Here is a 15,871-nt window from a genome sequence, read left to right as displayed (position 1 = left end):
CTCTGATGTGAGAAAGTGAGGTCTGCAGATGCTGGAGATCAGAATCCAGAGTGTGGTGCTGGAAAAGCACCCAGGTCAGGCAGCTTCCGAGGAGCAGGAAAATCAATGTTTTGGGACGAAGCACTTCACCAGGAATATCGTCGACGTAGTAGAGAGTGAAGGCTAACCGAGTGGGCATTGCTTCACTTTAAACACCACAGAGACTGACATATCCGCTATGCACACAGATACAAACAGAGACACTCAGGTACACACAGAGACGAATAAAGACACGGAAAGACACACTGGAATGAAGACAGATATATATATATATACACACACACACACACAGAGAAATTGATGCAGTCACACAGATACTATTACAGACATATAGCGACACATACTGATACACTGATGCACATGCACACACAGATACACTGTAATCAATACATACATACTATACACACACTGACACACTGATGTTTATACAGACATGGAGAATCTGCCAGTATTTACTTTTTTCGTGTGGTGACATTCTCAATATTTCACTTGCTCTGTGTGCTGTGTGTCAATATTTCTATTTCACTGCAGGAAATCCTCTGTACCATCTCTATAGCTTCCGCACCTTTTCTATGACAAAGCAACCAGAACTAAACACAATTTTCCACGTGTAGTGTTACATCATGGCGATGAACCCTTCCGCTAATTAAACCAAACAGCCAGAAAAGCTCAAGTCGCCTCGTAAGCTGTTAAAGTACGAGTGACAAATCCCAAATTTCACTCTTTAAGGATAAATAATATCAATTTATTCCTTAACTCTAAAAGGAACATTGAACAACTATTCACAACTCTAAACGCCTCTTTCTCTGAACTGATTGGTATCTGCCTCAAACTTTATAACAACATCATGTTCCAACAATAAAGGCCCATATTAAAATTGCATCGAGTAAATTTCAAAACCACACATCTCCAGTGTTGACCTTCTTTCAACTGAAGATCTTCCTGGGTTGTCTTCTGAATTTTAGTGCAAGGATGTTTCATACAGAAACAGCATCTTTGACAGAGAGAGTTTTGCATGGCAGTTTCTCGCTAGATGGCAGTTACTCTCAGCCTAACGCGCGAACTGCCAGTTTCTATTATGCCCCTCAATATTAGATCGTCTCTTTGGTTGGATGTTGGCAAAACAATAAATTCAAAATCGATGGACTTTAGTATCCTGGGGCATAATTTAAACTGATTGGTTAAATTCGAATTGTTGTCAAAACAGCAACCACAACTCAAGGTATCTGTTTCACAGTCAAACATTGCATGTTTTATTTTTCCCAGTTTACTCTGGAACTGCTAGGTAGTCATACAACAAGTGCTTGCAAGCTCTCAGTGGAGAACAACATTCACTCTCTCTTAAAAGGTACTACACACACCTTCAACTTAATGAAAGTGGTTTAATCCATGCTTTATAGAGCTGTAGCACAACCTCACAACTCTGAAACTCAGTTCCCTAGCTTGTGAAAGCCAACACAATATTTAGTTTCTTAACAACCACATCAACCTGGGCCCGGATTAGGGTGGAGTTGGAGAAGCACGGCAGATGAGGCAGCATCCGAAGAGCGGGAAAATTGATGTTTCGGACAGGAGCTCTTTATCAGATGATGAAGAGCTCCTGCTTGAAATGTCGATTTTTCTGCAGCATCTGCAGTCCTCCCTTTTGCCGATTTGCCATCAAACTGGGTAGCAATTGTGAGGGATATCTGGACATGGAGCCCAAGGTCCCTCTGTTCTTCCACACTGCCAAGTATACTGCCTTTAGACCAATATTCTACATTATAATTCGACCTTCCAAAGTGAATGACTTCACACTGTTCCAGGATTAACTTGATCAGTTCTGAATCCTGTCAATGTTCCATTGCAACTTACAACATACCTCAAAATTATCCGGAACTCCACCATCCTTTGTGTTTTTGGAAAACGTACTAACCCACATTTCCACTTCTTCATCCAAACCATTCATAAAAATCGCAAAGAGCAGAGGGCCTAAAACTGATACTGCGGGACACCACTGATCACAGAGCTGCAGACTGAATGCTTCGATCTACTTCCCCACTCTGTCTTCTATGGGCCAGGAATTGTGAATCCAGACAACCAGATTTCCCTGCATCCCGAGCCTCCTTACTTACTGAATGGGCCTACTGTGGGTAAATTTATCAAAAGTCTTGCTTAAATCCATATATACCACATCCATTGAACTACCTTCATAAATGTGTTTTGTCATATCCTCAAATAGTTCAAAAAGATTCGGGAGGCATGGCCGGCCCCTCACAAAGTCATCCTGACTATCTCAATCAAACGATGTTTTGTTTCACGTAATCATAAATCATGTCTCTCAGAATCCTCCACAATTCTTTGCCCGCCACTGTCATAAGACTGATTGGCCTATAATTCCCAAGATTATCCCCATTCCATTGCTTAAACAAGGGAATAACATTTGCCAACCTCTTTTCATCTGGCCTGACTCCAGTGGACAGTGAGGATGCAAAGATCATTGCCAAATGTGCAGCAATCTCTTCTCTCATTTCCTGTAGCATCCTTGCGTATATTCTGTTTGGTCAAGGAGAATTATCTATCCTTGTGTTTCTCAAATTTGTCATCACATCCTCCTGTTCTAGCATATCAACCTGTTTCACGTTCTCCCCATAAACTTCAAAACCCCTCTCAGTAGTGAATACTGAAGCAATGCATTCATTAAGGATATTTCCTACCGCTTCCAACTCATGAGGCAAATTCCCTGCACAATCTGTGATAAGGCCTACCCTCATTCTGGCCGTCCACTTGTTGCTGACGTGTAGAACCTCTTCACTTTTACCTTAATCCTACCCACCAAGGAATTTTCATGCCTGCTTCTTGCTTTGCTGAATTCATTCTTCAGTTCCTTCCTGGCTAACCTGTAACCCTCTCGAGTCCTGTCTGATCATTGCCTCCTCAACCTTAAGTAAACGTCCTCCTTCCTTTTGACTAGTTGTTCTACATCACTTGGTGCAATGGAAGTATGAAGCTGTAAATGGATGGGAGCTGTCACTTCCAGCATGGGCTGCAAGTTTCCCCACGCTGGGAAGTGATCTAACACAATGTTACTGAACAATGCACTGGGGTGAGGTACACAACTCTACATGCTGGGAGGGTAACTGCTCCAGCTTTACAGAACAATTCACTGTTATACACTGCACAGCGCCCCATGGGCTGGTGTGGTCTGCACTGTCTGTGCAGAGTACTGGGTTGGCATTGTGAAGCCGTGTTTGTTGAGAATGTTTCCTCCCATGGGGCATCTAGGACACCAGACCCGATGCTTATGGTTACAAAAATGCCCTGAACAAAATAGCTAATAAGTCCGCGCCTACATGGTTCAAAAAGGGATGCTCCATCCGATCAAAAGGTTCAATTTTCTGGTGCAAGATAATTGTAAGGAAGTCCAGGGGGATGTGCTCCATAACTAACCTACAGCACTCCGAGAATCCTGGGGGATTTTCCGGCACCCACCTCATCACAATGTTCTTCCTCACACAAAATGAAAGGATACTAAACAATCTATTCCCAAAGACGGGTGATTCGGCGAACCCAAGAGGCGGGAAATCAGATCTATCTTGACCTCGGTTCCCAAGACCCCTTCCAAAACACTCGCTATAGCACCCCAAAATCTACGATGTTTGTGGCGTGGCCACAAGCAATGAGTAAGAGTACCAACATCTGTTTTACATTTGGGCACATTGGGGACGCTCCTGTCTTAATTTTGACAAGCCACTCTGTTGTCAAATAAACCCTGTAGAGTACCTTCAGTTGCATAGCTTGTGTCCTATTGCAAATCGAAATCTTCCAGACATTCTTCCAAATATTTGCCCACTCCTCTGGTGAAGATATCCACCCCTAGTTGCTGAACTCAAAATCCACACAGCTGTTCGATGTCCTTTGAGACACTACCTCCTATTGAATGCTAGAAAGTACTGAACGAGAGAGTGCCCGTGGACTGAAGAACTCTTACCTCCATATTCGACTTATGGGGACTAACCATTAATGTTGTCCTTTTCTCTATATAAATCCCTAATCTCCTCGATAGCTCATATTTCTGGCTCAGCTGCTCGAAAGGCGTCATGCCCTCCCCGTTAAACAAGTCTCCCAAACAGGAATCTCCTCTGGACTCCCAAAGCCAAAAGCCAGCATCCAACAATCCTACAATGGGAGTAAAAGGGTAAGTTTTTTTTGAAGATTTCCCTCACTTTATTGCATCATTCTCCATGCTTTAACTGTGTTAAGGACAGTGGATTTCTGCAATGGTCCATAACAGTCATCATCTTGTCCATGAACAACAGATTAATGTGGGGACATTTTGCCTGGGAGACGTCGATGTCCAACCACATTGACCGCGGGTCTTGGCAAGCCCAATCAGCCAAATAGGCTAGGAGGGAACTCAATTGGTATTTCTTAAAGTGTGTAAAATCCACATCCCTCAGACCCACAGAAGCTGAAATAGGGTCAACTCCATTAGAGGCCGCACGTGATGCCAAATAAAAGATCAAAGCCGACTGTAAACCTCCGTATAGGCTACCTGGGAAGCATCAAAAAGTGCATTTGCATGGGATATAATGAATGAGGAAGTACATTCATTTTGACCAGAGCAATGCTACCCAACTATGGTATTGGAAGATCCTCCCAGCACTGGCGGTCCTGCCCTATGTTCTCAAGCAACTGCAGGAAGTTGGCTTTATCTAATTGATTGAAGGCTGGGGTGATAAAAATGCCTCCATACAGGAAACCTCTCTCTGACCATCTGGAAGGGAATCGGATTCAACTTCCAGGATCAGGAACTCTAAGAAGATGCGAGACAGGCATGGCCTCTGATTTCATAACATTGATTTTATATCCCGAGAAAGATCCAAATAAATTAATCACTTGTATTAAATGGGGCATAGATATCATCGAGCTAGTTTGAAAGAGAAGAGCTTAATCTGTGTAAAGGGTGATCCTATGCCATCCTGATCCTGCCTCCAGGCCAATTATATTGTGGTCACTCCTGACGGCCTCTCCCAACGGTCAATCTCCAGTGTAAATAGTAACAGTATAACGGGACACCGTTGACGGCTGCCTCAGCCACTGGTAAAATTCTCAGACCTTACACCATAAGTGAAATCCGCTGCTTTAGGTTCCCTATATAACACTGCCACCTTCCTGACAAAGACCCCTGCAACGCCAAACCTTTCCAGGACATAAAAGAGGTACAGCCACTCCACTCAGTCAACTGCTTTCTCTGCATCCACTACCAAGCCTGGAATCGACCCTTGCTGGCACACCTGAACCATGTTAGCACTCTCCTAATATTATTAGACGACCTGTAACCACTAATAAAAATTGTCTGGTATTATTTCACAATAAAGGCCAAGATATTCTCCACCTTCAACGTCAGCATTTTCACCAAAATATTATAGTCCACGTTTAATAAGGATATAGGCCTACATGAAGTGGAGAATAAGATAAATATTTCTTTCTCTCAGAGAGGATGGGAGGCAATCCTGACTGTGAGAATAATTGTACATATCTAACATTGGCCCAGCCAGCAGGTCTATGAACTCCTTTTAAATCTAACTCTAAAATCCATCTGGGCCTGGTGCTTTACCACTCTGGAGCTGCCTCACCGCCCCCTGTATCGCTTGGATTGTCAGAGGGGCATTCAAACGAGAGCCTGCTCTGAAGTTACACCTGGGAGTTCCAGGGTCCAAACAAAGTGCTCCATCGTCGCCAATCTATCCTCACAGCCCTCTGACTGGAACAACCCAGAAATCAACTTCCTGAATGCTGCATTAATCTTTCTGGGATCGCAGGTGATAGTAACAGAACACTCACGAATGAATGTGATAGACTGGGGACACTCTTCTTTCTGGCCAAGTATGCCAGATATCTACCCAGATTATCACCATAATCAAATAACCTCTGTTTCGCAAATGAAATCACTCTCTTTGCTGTCTGGATGAAGGCAGCGTTCAGAGCAGCCCGGAGCATGGTAATCTCCTGCAACTTAGTTACAGACGGTCTTCAAAATATGCTGTCTCAGCTGCCCCATTCTACCGCTTCCGAGTCGCCGAGTAAGAAATAATCAAACCCCTTCCATATGCCTTGGCAGTCTCCCACAGCACGGTCGGATTACTGGCAGTCCAAATTCATGTACAAAAAAAATAAATCCCATTAAAAATATTCAATAATCTAGCTATCGTTCAGGAGGAAAGTATCCATTCACCAGTGGTGTGAGCCTGTCCCGTCACCGCCATCCTTAACCTCCATGTAAACGGCCACATGATCAGAAATTGCTATGTTCCCAATTCTACAAAACAACACTAACTTCAAAAAGACCAATCGGGCAAAAACATGTCAATCCTAGTTTGGCACTTATGTGGCTTAGATAAGAAGGTGAAGTACCAACCCTTAGAGTGAACCATCTCCACACATCCACCAGGCACAATTCCCTGTTTACATTCACCAGCTGCCTGGATTGCAGGGAAATATTCTCGAGAACCTGAAACATGCTATCCACCTTGGGATCCAGATGTCGGGTTAAAGTCTCCCCCTATAATTGTATGACGCCCCTCCCAAGGGATATCAACCTGGAGAGCGCATCTGTTACAAAGTTGAGGGGTGCACCAGGGGCAAGATGGAGGCCTCATAGTGCCATGGATCCGGGCTTGAATCCAGCTTCGGGAGGCTCTCTGTGTGGCGTGTGCACATTGTCCATGTGTTTGTGTGGGTTTCCTCCGGGTGCTCCATTTTCCTCCCACAATCCAAAGATGCACAGGTTAGGTGAATTGGTCTGCTAAGTTACCCATAGGGATATGTGCATTCGTCAGGGGTAAATATAGGCTAGGGAAATGGGACTGGGTGGGTTAATGTTTGGAGGGTTGGTCTTGTTGGGCCAAATGGCCTGGTTCAATACTGTAGAGAATCTGGAAAATAAAACTGTCTCTAATCAAACGCTCTCTTTCGAAATTCATATATATCTTATCCCTCAGAGTCTTCTCAAGTAACCTACGTACCACATATGTTAGATTTCCTGGCCTATAGTTCCCAGATTTTTCTTTGCTTCCCTTCTTGAATAATGGCACAACATTTGCTATCCTCCAATACTCTGGAACCTAACCTGTGGCTAACGATGATGGAAAACTATTAACCAGGGTCCCTGTAGTTTCTTCTGTCGCCTCTTGTCGTGTTCTTGGAAGCAACTGTGAAGGATGAGGAGATTTATCCACCTTCATACATTCTAATACAGCCAACACGTCCTCTCCTGTGATATTGACTCACTCCAAGATAACATCACGACCTTTGTTAAGCTCCTAAGTCTTCTTGTATTGCTCCACGGTACACAGAGAGGAGGTATATTCATTGAGAATCTCGCAAATCTCCTACAGTTCTTGACATGCATGTCCACTTTGGACATTGAGGGGTCATATTCTAATTTAGTTATTACTTTTACTTTAATATACTTAAAGAACCTCTTTGGATTCACCCTAATCTTCTCAGCCAAGGCTACCTTGTGCCCCCTTTTCGCCCTCCTGATTTCCATCTTCAGTAAACTACTGTATCCCCTGCACACCGTCACAGATTCCCTTGATCCCAACTGCATGGACCTGAGCCATGCCTCCTTTTGGCTGGTCAAAGTCTCAATATCTCCTAACATCCAGGGTTCCCTATTCATCCCAACCGTGCCTTTTACCCTCACAGGAACATATAGACGTTGAACTGTAGACATTTCACTTTTAAATACCTCCCATTTGCCAGAAGACCTTTCGCCTGCAAACAAGCTCATCCAACCAACCCCTACAAGCTCCTGTCTAATTCCGTCAAAATTCGCCTTTGCCCAATTTAGAACTTAAACATGTGGACCAGTTTTGTCCTTCTCCATTACTATATTAAAATTAATACACCTATGATCACTGGTCCCAGAGTGCTACCCCACTGTCATCTCAGTCACCTGTCCTGCCCTAGTTCTTAGAGTAGGTCAAGTCTCGTCCCTTCCCGAGTTGCACCCTCTACTTACTGCTTGAGGGTACTTTTCTGAACACACTTAATAGATACAGGCAATCTCAGTCTTTAATTCTATGTCATTCCCAGTCTATGTTAGGAAAACTAAAATCTCCTACTATGGCAATCCTAATGAGCCTGCAAGCCTCCTCATCTCTTTGCATATTTTTGTTCCTCTAATTCTCGGTTTCCTATTTGGGAGCCGATAGAACAACCAAAATAATATCACCATTCACTTCTTCTTTCTTATCTACACCCACAAATACTTATTGGATGATACATCAATTATTTTATCTCTGATTACTGCTGTGATACTCGCCTCAATCAAAAATGTAACTCCCCGTCCCCTCCTTCCACCATCTCTGTCCCGCATAAAGCACCTGTACCCTGGTCCATTTAGTTGCCAGTTCTGTCCCTCCATTAGCCATGTTTCTGTAATGGCTATGTTATTCCAGTGCCATATAGCTATTCACACGCTGAATTCCTCGGCCTTATCTGTCAGCCATCTTGCACTGGAACAGTTGCAATTTAATCCAACAGACATTCCTTGCGGCCTGTCGTGTTCCAGCCTAACCTGTCTCTTCACTTTACTGTTTCTGATTACTCTATCTCTTTCTAGCCGCACACTTGCCTTCCTGCTGTTGAGGATTCTACCCCTCCCCAACCCCAGCCAAATTCGTTGAAACCCTCCCTTGCAGCACTCGCAAACCTGCCTGCCAGGATATTGGTCCCCTTCCAGTTCAGGTACAACCCGTCCTTCCCGAACAGATCACCTCTGTCCCACAAAAGATCCTAGTGATCCAAAAATATAAATTTCTGCCCCCTGCACCAATTCTTTAACCACACATTCATCTGCCATATCCTCCTGTTCTCATCCTCACTAGCACGGAGCACTGGAAGTAAACTCGATATTACCTCTGTCGTGGACCTGTCTTTTTCCCTTTCTTTTAGCTCTGCAGGACCACATCACTATTTCTACCTGTGTCATTTGTACGAATGTACACAATGACTTCTGCCTGCTCCCCCACCCCGGGGAGAAGGTTCTACAGCCGCTCTGTGACATCCTGGAACCTGGCACATAGGAGGCTAAACACCACCCTGGATTCCGATTTGCAGACACAGAATATCTTGTCTGTCACCCTCACTATCGAGTCGGAATAATTACTTCTGAAGTTATTCTGCCCGAACAACCTACTGACAATGGGATTTCTTCCTGAAACAGTTGGATTTGGATGAATTGCTTTGCTTCAGGCAGTGGGGAGATTCCAATGAATCATCATCAGGAATCCTGCATGAGAGTGAAAGGCGACTGTTTATTTTTCACTCCCATACGTTGCTGTGATGACCGACAGGGAAACAGAAAGGGGGAAATACAGTTCCTTCACAGATAGACTACATTTTCCATCTCTGAGTTAAATCAATCATGTTATCAGATCCCAAGCTGGACTATGTGAGCTCTCCTTGAACATTGTCCGAACTATATGACACCATCACATTCTCGACTCCAGGTCAGTGCATTATTGCTGTTGTCGGACACAGAATCAATACATTAACAACAAATGGCCCAACTTGTTTTGAAGATCTGTTAATATGTACCTGCATAATGTAAAAATAAGCGTTTCATGTCTCCACAATATGTGTTAAAATAAATATGTTTATTCTTAAACAAATTCAGAAATTACTGGAAAAGCTCGCCAGTATTGTAGCATGTATGAGGAGAAATCAGAGTTCAATTTTTCCATCCAATGACCTTTCCTTTCAAATTGCCTTATTCTGAAATTATTTCCCCAGTTTTATTCTCCCACACAAGAAGAAAGATCCATCCGGTATTCACCAACTATACTCTTCTCAAGATCTTATATGGTCAATAAAACATCCCTCATTCTCAGGCTGAACTGTTAGTTCTTCATAACGTAATGCCTTCATTCCAAGAATGAGTAAAGAGAAAAAAAAACTTCGAAACGTTTCGAAAGCAATTTTGTGTTTTCTTTTCAGGCAATTATAACTACACATAATACATCAGATGTGATCTCAGCAATGCCCTGCACTGATGCAGAAAAACATCGCTAAGTTCATACCCAACACACCTTGCACGAAATAGAATCATTCTGTTTACCTTCGAAATCATTTGCTGCATCTTCAGAGAAATTTGAGTCATGTGCCAGAACACTCAAATCACTCGGTAGCACTGAGTTCTGCATTCCCTTTGCATTTAAATACTTTTCTGCTGTTTTGTTTTTTTCCCCAAAACAGTCTGTATGCCATCGCTTGCTGCTCGGACCTCCCCCCGTCTTATCCCATTGCAGACGCTATTCCCTCCAATCTCTGTATCCTAAAGCAAACGCTCTCCTCTCCCCTATTTGTATCCCATTGCAGACTCTCTGCTCTCCCTCTGTCTGTATCCCGTTGCAGATGCCCTACTCTCCCCCGTTTGCATCCCATTGCAGATGCTATGCCCTCGCCCTGTCTGTATTCCATTTCAGACACCCTATCCTCCACTGTCTGTATCCTATTGCAGATGCTCTGCACTCCCCTGTCTCTATCCTACTGCAGATGATCTGCCCTCCCCCGTCTCTATCCCATTGCAGATGCTCTGCCCTTCCCCTGTTTCTACCCTACTGCAGACGCTCTGCATCCCCCTGTCTCTGTCCCATTGCAGATGCTCTGCCCTCCCCTGTCTATATGCCATTGCAGATGCTCAGTCTCCATTTGACATCTTATTGAATGACTATCCTGATGCATGAGCAAACTGAGCTCCATCTCTTTCATCCAATTCATTGGTATGGATTGTAATTTGTTGATGTCATCACGCAGATCTCTGAAGAATTCCACTAGTCACAGCTTTCCAAACACAGAATGTGTAATGATCTCTACTCTGTTTTTCCTGACGCTACCTCTGGTGCCCCTTGAAGACTCAATGACCTTTATCAAATTATAAACTTCTAGAAAGTGCAAATATGACCCCAATCAACACGAATGGCTGTGCTTTCAGTCATTCTGCGTCTCAATTCTCAAATTCAGTTGTCGTACCTCTTCCCTCTCCATCAAGACACGATTCCAAAAAGAGTTTAATCAACTTGTTCAGACATATTATGAAACAGCCCTGTCGGCTTTGAAACTGGAATTTTCGTCCCAGTGATAGGGAGACTACCATCATTCAGCATTTGCCGCTGAAGCTTCAACATGATGCTCCTGTGTTTTGTTCGTCAGCCTGTTGTAACATGCTGTGACACACCTCCACAGGACATGAATACACACCATCTTCTACAGAGATAGGGACACTACCAGACATTCATGGACTGGAATCGAATCCAGAGTTCTGCCTCAGAAACGTGGGAACCATCAATTAAACAAGGCCTATGCCATGCTCAGATTTTGGGTCGTATTTTCAGTGTATGGATTTATTAAATTTTAGGTAAACTTACCAAATTATACAGGGGATATTTCTCATTGAAAAAAGTACAAGCTATTAGCCTTAACTATAGGATGTTGAGTGCTTTTGCTGTGCCATTGAGATAAACTATGAAGCTCTTTAATTGCTTGGCTACCATTACTGTTTGAAATGGCTGTTATTCGTAGTCTGCTATATCAGGGAAAGAAATCCTGCAACACACTCTGCACTATGATGGATCTCGAGTAGATATCAATACTGAACACCAGAGATGAGGAAGGAGCACAATTCTGGTCCCAAAACACCGGTCACTATTTCAAATCTCTAACATGTGAATTCCCTCTTCCTAAAATCGTTCATTGATACAAGGCAACTGTTTCCTTTCCAGCTTTTGCTTACCGACTCCTCCCTCTGCCTGCACAAGTCAAACCAAGCTCTGGCTCTTTGAGAAACTCAAGACTGGTGTCTGTAGGCCTTCTGGAGAGGGGAGTGTCGTTTTAATCCGAAGGGGATGTATGACGGGGCATTAATATCATTCACTGGGCTGAGGTGTGGCAGATAGGGTTAACATTGGTACATGTAAGGTATTACATTTTGGTAAAACAAACAAGGGGATGGCTTACACAATAAATGCTGGGCTTTGGTCGTTATATAGAAAAAAGGGACCCAGCGGCGCAGGTATAATTCTTTGAAGTTTGAGGCGCAGGGTGTTTAAGGTTACTTCATTGCTCAGACCTTTAAGGTTAGAAGTTGGGAAGTCATGCTGAGATTGTGCTGGTCATTGATAAAGCCTCTTCTGAAGTACTGTGTGCAGTTCTGTTAAAGGAAGGAGATTGCTAAGCTCGAGATGGTTGAGAAGAGAGTACCAGGATGTTACCAGTAACACCTCATCTTCTGCCTCGGAAGCTAACAAACACACAGCATGAACATTGGATTCACTGATCTACAAATCTCCCCTGGCCAACCCAGATCCCAGATCCAACTCCTGGACTTAAATCTCCCCTCTCGAGGAGACCTAATGTCCATCTTCCTTCCCACCAACTGCTCCCCACCATCTGCTCCACACTCTCGACCGATCTATCACTACCTTCTACCTCCTACCTTCACTCACCTATCACTTATCTTTCCCCCAGCCTCACCCCATCACTCATTTTCTCTTCTCCCTCCCCAGTCCTGAAGAAAGGTCTTGTCTGAAACGTCGACTCTCTTGCATCGCGGATGTTGCCTGGCTTATTGTGCGTTTTCCACTGACATCCTTTACCTACACTGAATTATCCAATATCTGCAGTCCCCCATTATCTCTTAGGTACAATTTCCGGTTAACTAAATCATGTCGTTGTCTGTTATAACGGCACGTAGTCTTAGGGATATTTTCTTCTCAAATTATGAACGATAAAAAGTTCTCTCAATGTCTTCCTGATATTGCAGTGCATGATCAGTAGATACATAACGTATGTTTCAATTTATAAGCAGAGAAGCATGCTTATATTCTGATAACTGCTCCCATATCCAAGACAGATTGAATGGTTACACTTGATTGATCTACCAGACCCAACATTTGTTCCCTCAGTCACCCCCACATATCCCATCCAGAATGTGTAAATTTTGAATATTAATAAAAATTATTGAATTGGAATGGGTTAAGGGGAGGTATTTGTTCAACGACTGTGATTGATGTCAGACTCCGTGCATCCTAAATGTGTCACTGGAGAACTTTGTTCTTCTATTAATTAGGGATTCGGTTCAACGTGTAATCCCATAGTATCAGCGGAAACATCAGCAACAGCATTAACAGGCATCAGCAGACCCAGAGAGAGGGGGAGGAGAGATCACAATCTGAGAACGTTAAACTGGAATGTTCCAACAATGGATCAGAATCTGAGAATATTAGACTGAAATGGTCCAACAATGGACAGGGGTTTATCCTGGGCGCCTTTACTGGCTTTCTCGGCCTTGGATCTCATTAGTTTCGTGGATCTATGATGTACTGGTGGTGATTCAAGCTGGTTACTATCCAATCTTCGCTAAGTTGGCGTTCCTGGTAATTCATACTATCTGTTCATTAAGCCAGGTTGGACTGAATTGCTTCGAGGAGAAAGTGAGGACTGCAGATGCTGGAGATCAGAGCTCAAAATGTGTTGCTGGAAAAGCGCAGCAGGTCAGGCAGCATCCAAGGAGCAGGAGAATGGACGTTTCGGGCATGACCCCTTAATCAGGAATGAGGAAAGTATGTCCAGCAGGCTAAGATAAAAGGTAGGGAGGAGGGACTTGGGGGAGGGACGTTGGAAATGCAATAGTTGGAAGGAGGTCAAGGTGAGGGTGATAGGCTGGAGTGGGGGTGGAGGCGGAGAGGTCAGGAAGAAGATTGCAGATTAGGAAGGCGGTGCTGAGTTCGAGGGATTTGACTGAGACAACGTGGGGGAAGGGGAAATGAGGAAACTAAGAAATCTGAGGTCATCCCTTGTGGTTGGAGGGTTCCTAGGCGGAAGATGAGGCGCTCTTCCTCCAGCCGTCGTGTTGCTATGGTCTGGCGATGGAGGAGTCCAAGGACCTGCATATCCTTGGTGGAGTGGGAGGGGGAGTTTAAGTTTTAAGCACGGGGTGGTTGGGTTGGTTGGCCGGGTGTCCCAGAGGTGTTCTCTGCTTGTAGAGGGAAGAAGAGAGCTTCTTCAAGGAAGGCATCCTTGCAAGAGGATTCGCAGTAGGTTAAAATCTTCGAGGAGGAAGTGAGGACACCGCTGGGACAATGCGTTATCCTTCCCCAGTCTTGTCTGGGCAAACCCACAGCAATGTGTTTTACTCTTGACTGTCCTGTGGAACAGCTGAACCAGTCACGCAGTTCAAGCTCAGCTGAACATGCTGGCCTGACCATGGCTGCACACATCCCGTGAGAGAAAAACAAAAGTAAAGTTAGCTCCCTTCCTCTGCCTGTTTTCCTTCTTCCTCCACTTCATTTCCATTCAGGTAGGTGACCATTCACTATTTCAAGTGCAATCTTTCCGACTGAGTCTATCCCCAAGAGTGATGTTCATCTCCACGGGCACATCTGGTTCTGGTTTTACTGGTGCTGACATGCAGATGTAAGGAACTTTTAAATTCCGCAACAGTGGCAGCGCATAGAGAAGGAATGGGTTTTTATGTCAGAATAAATATACGGATACCAGTAAGTGAGGGAAAGGAATTATTGTGATCATCACTGAGAGTGTAGTTGAGGCAGTATTTGGGGTATTATGGACGGATTTTTTTCTCATTTCAAAGGAATTATCTCTTTGCAATAGAGGCCTTGTAAAGGAATTTCACAAGCCTAATCCCTGGGCTGATGGAAGAAGAGGAGTGAGTCAGGGTTAATCTGTAGCACTGTCAGAGAATAAAAGGTCATTGCATTGAAACTTGATGGTGTTGGACAATCACCCGTTATGTTCTACGCAGACACTAAGAAGAAGATAAATTCCATGGTTTGTATTTTTATTTTTACGCGGGATGCATGATTCTGAGTATTTTAGTGCCTCTGAGGATAAAATCTTCAGTCAAATCCTGCTTTGATATCAGGGTCAGTCCCTCATACATGAGTAGGTCAGTCACGCACTTTTTATAATGTTAATACGTGATGGTGTCTGTGTGGAGAATGATTTATTCTCAAAGAGGGGAGTGAATGTCAGGTATTCTCAGGTCTAGAAAGTGAGGGTAGCGATATCACTACAAGTATTTAAAGAGGATGTAGGTGGATTTTTGACCTGTCAGAGAGCTGAGGGGCATGAAGAATTGCGCATGAAAGAAGAGTTAATGCCAACAGTAGGTTGGCCATGATAGCATACAATGGCGTGAGCATCCAAATTACATATTCCTATTTTTATGTTCTCATATTCTGTCTTTGGAAAGTGAATGGATGTAATTTTCCTGGCAGTGTTGTTATTGAATGTTGAGGTCAGTGAGAGAAAAGAATTTTGTGAGCCATCTCTGGGAGAGATATGGGCCCGATATTCACTGTGCATCTGGGTCTACAACATGACCAACAACTGAAACACCATTTGCAGAGAGGAGACACTATTTAAAAAGGTGGGAGATCACTTTCTTACATAGCTTGGATTTCCCATCACATTTTCCAACCCACAGCAAACCACAAAGTGTTGAGGGACTGAATGATATCCTGTAATACTGCGGACCAGATATTTGGAGCAAGTGGTCTCCATCTGCTCCTATACAAATGGTTTTAAGGACTGAATGGAACATAAGGACAGAGAACCGAGGAGCAGGAGTGGGTCATTAGACACTTTGTCATTGCTCGACCATGGCTGATCTGATTATGGTCTCCGCAGCACTTTTCAGTCTGTCCACAATTTTCCTCCATTCACATGTCTGTCAAATGTTGCAAAACACAACTTTGAATAAATGCAAACACCCAGGCACAATACTAGGGAACTGCACAACGCCAAAGTACACAGGCAGCAC

Source organism: Chiloscyllium punctatum, chromosome 7 (genome assembly GCF_047496795.1).
Source record: "Chiloscyllium punctatum isolate Juve2018m chromosome 7, sChiPun1.3, whole genome shotgun sequence".
Taxonomy (NCBI): Eukaryota; Metazoa; Chordata; class Chondrichthyes; order Orectolobiformes; family Hemiscylliidae; genus Chiloscyllium; species Chiloscyllium punctatum.
Note: the sequence above shows the minus strand (reverse complement) of the source record.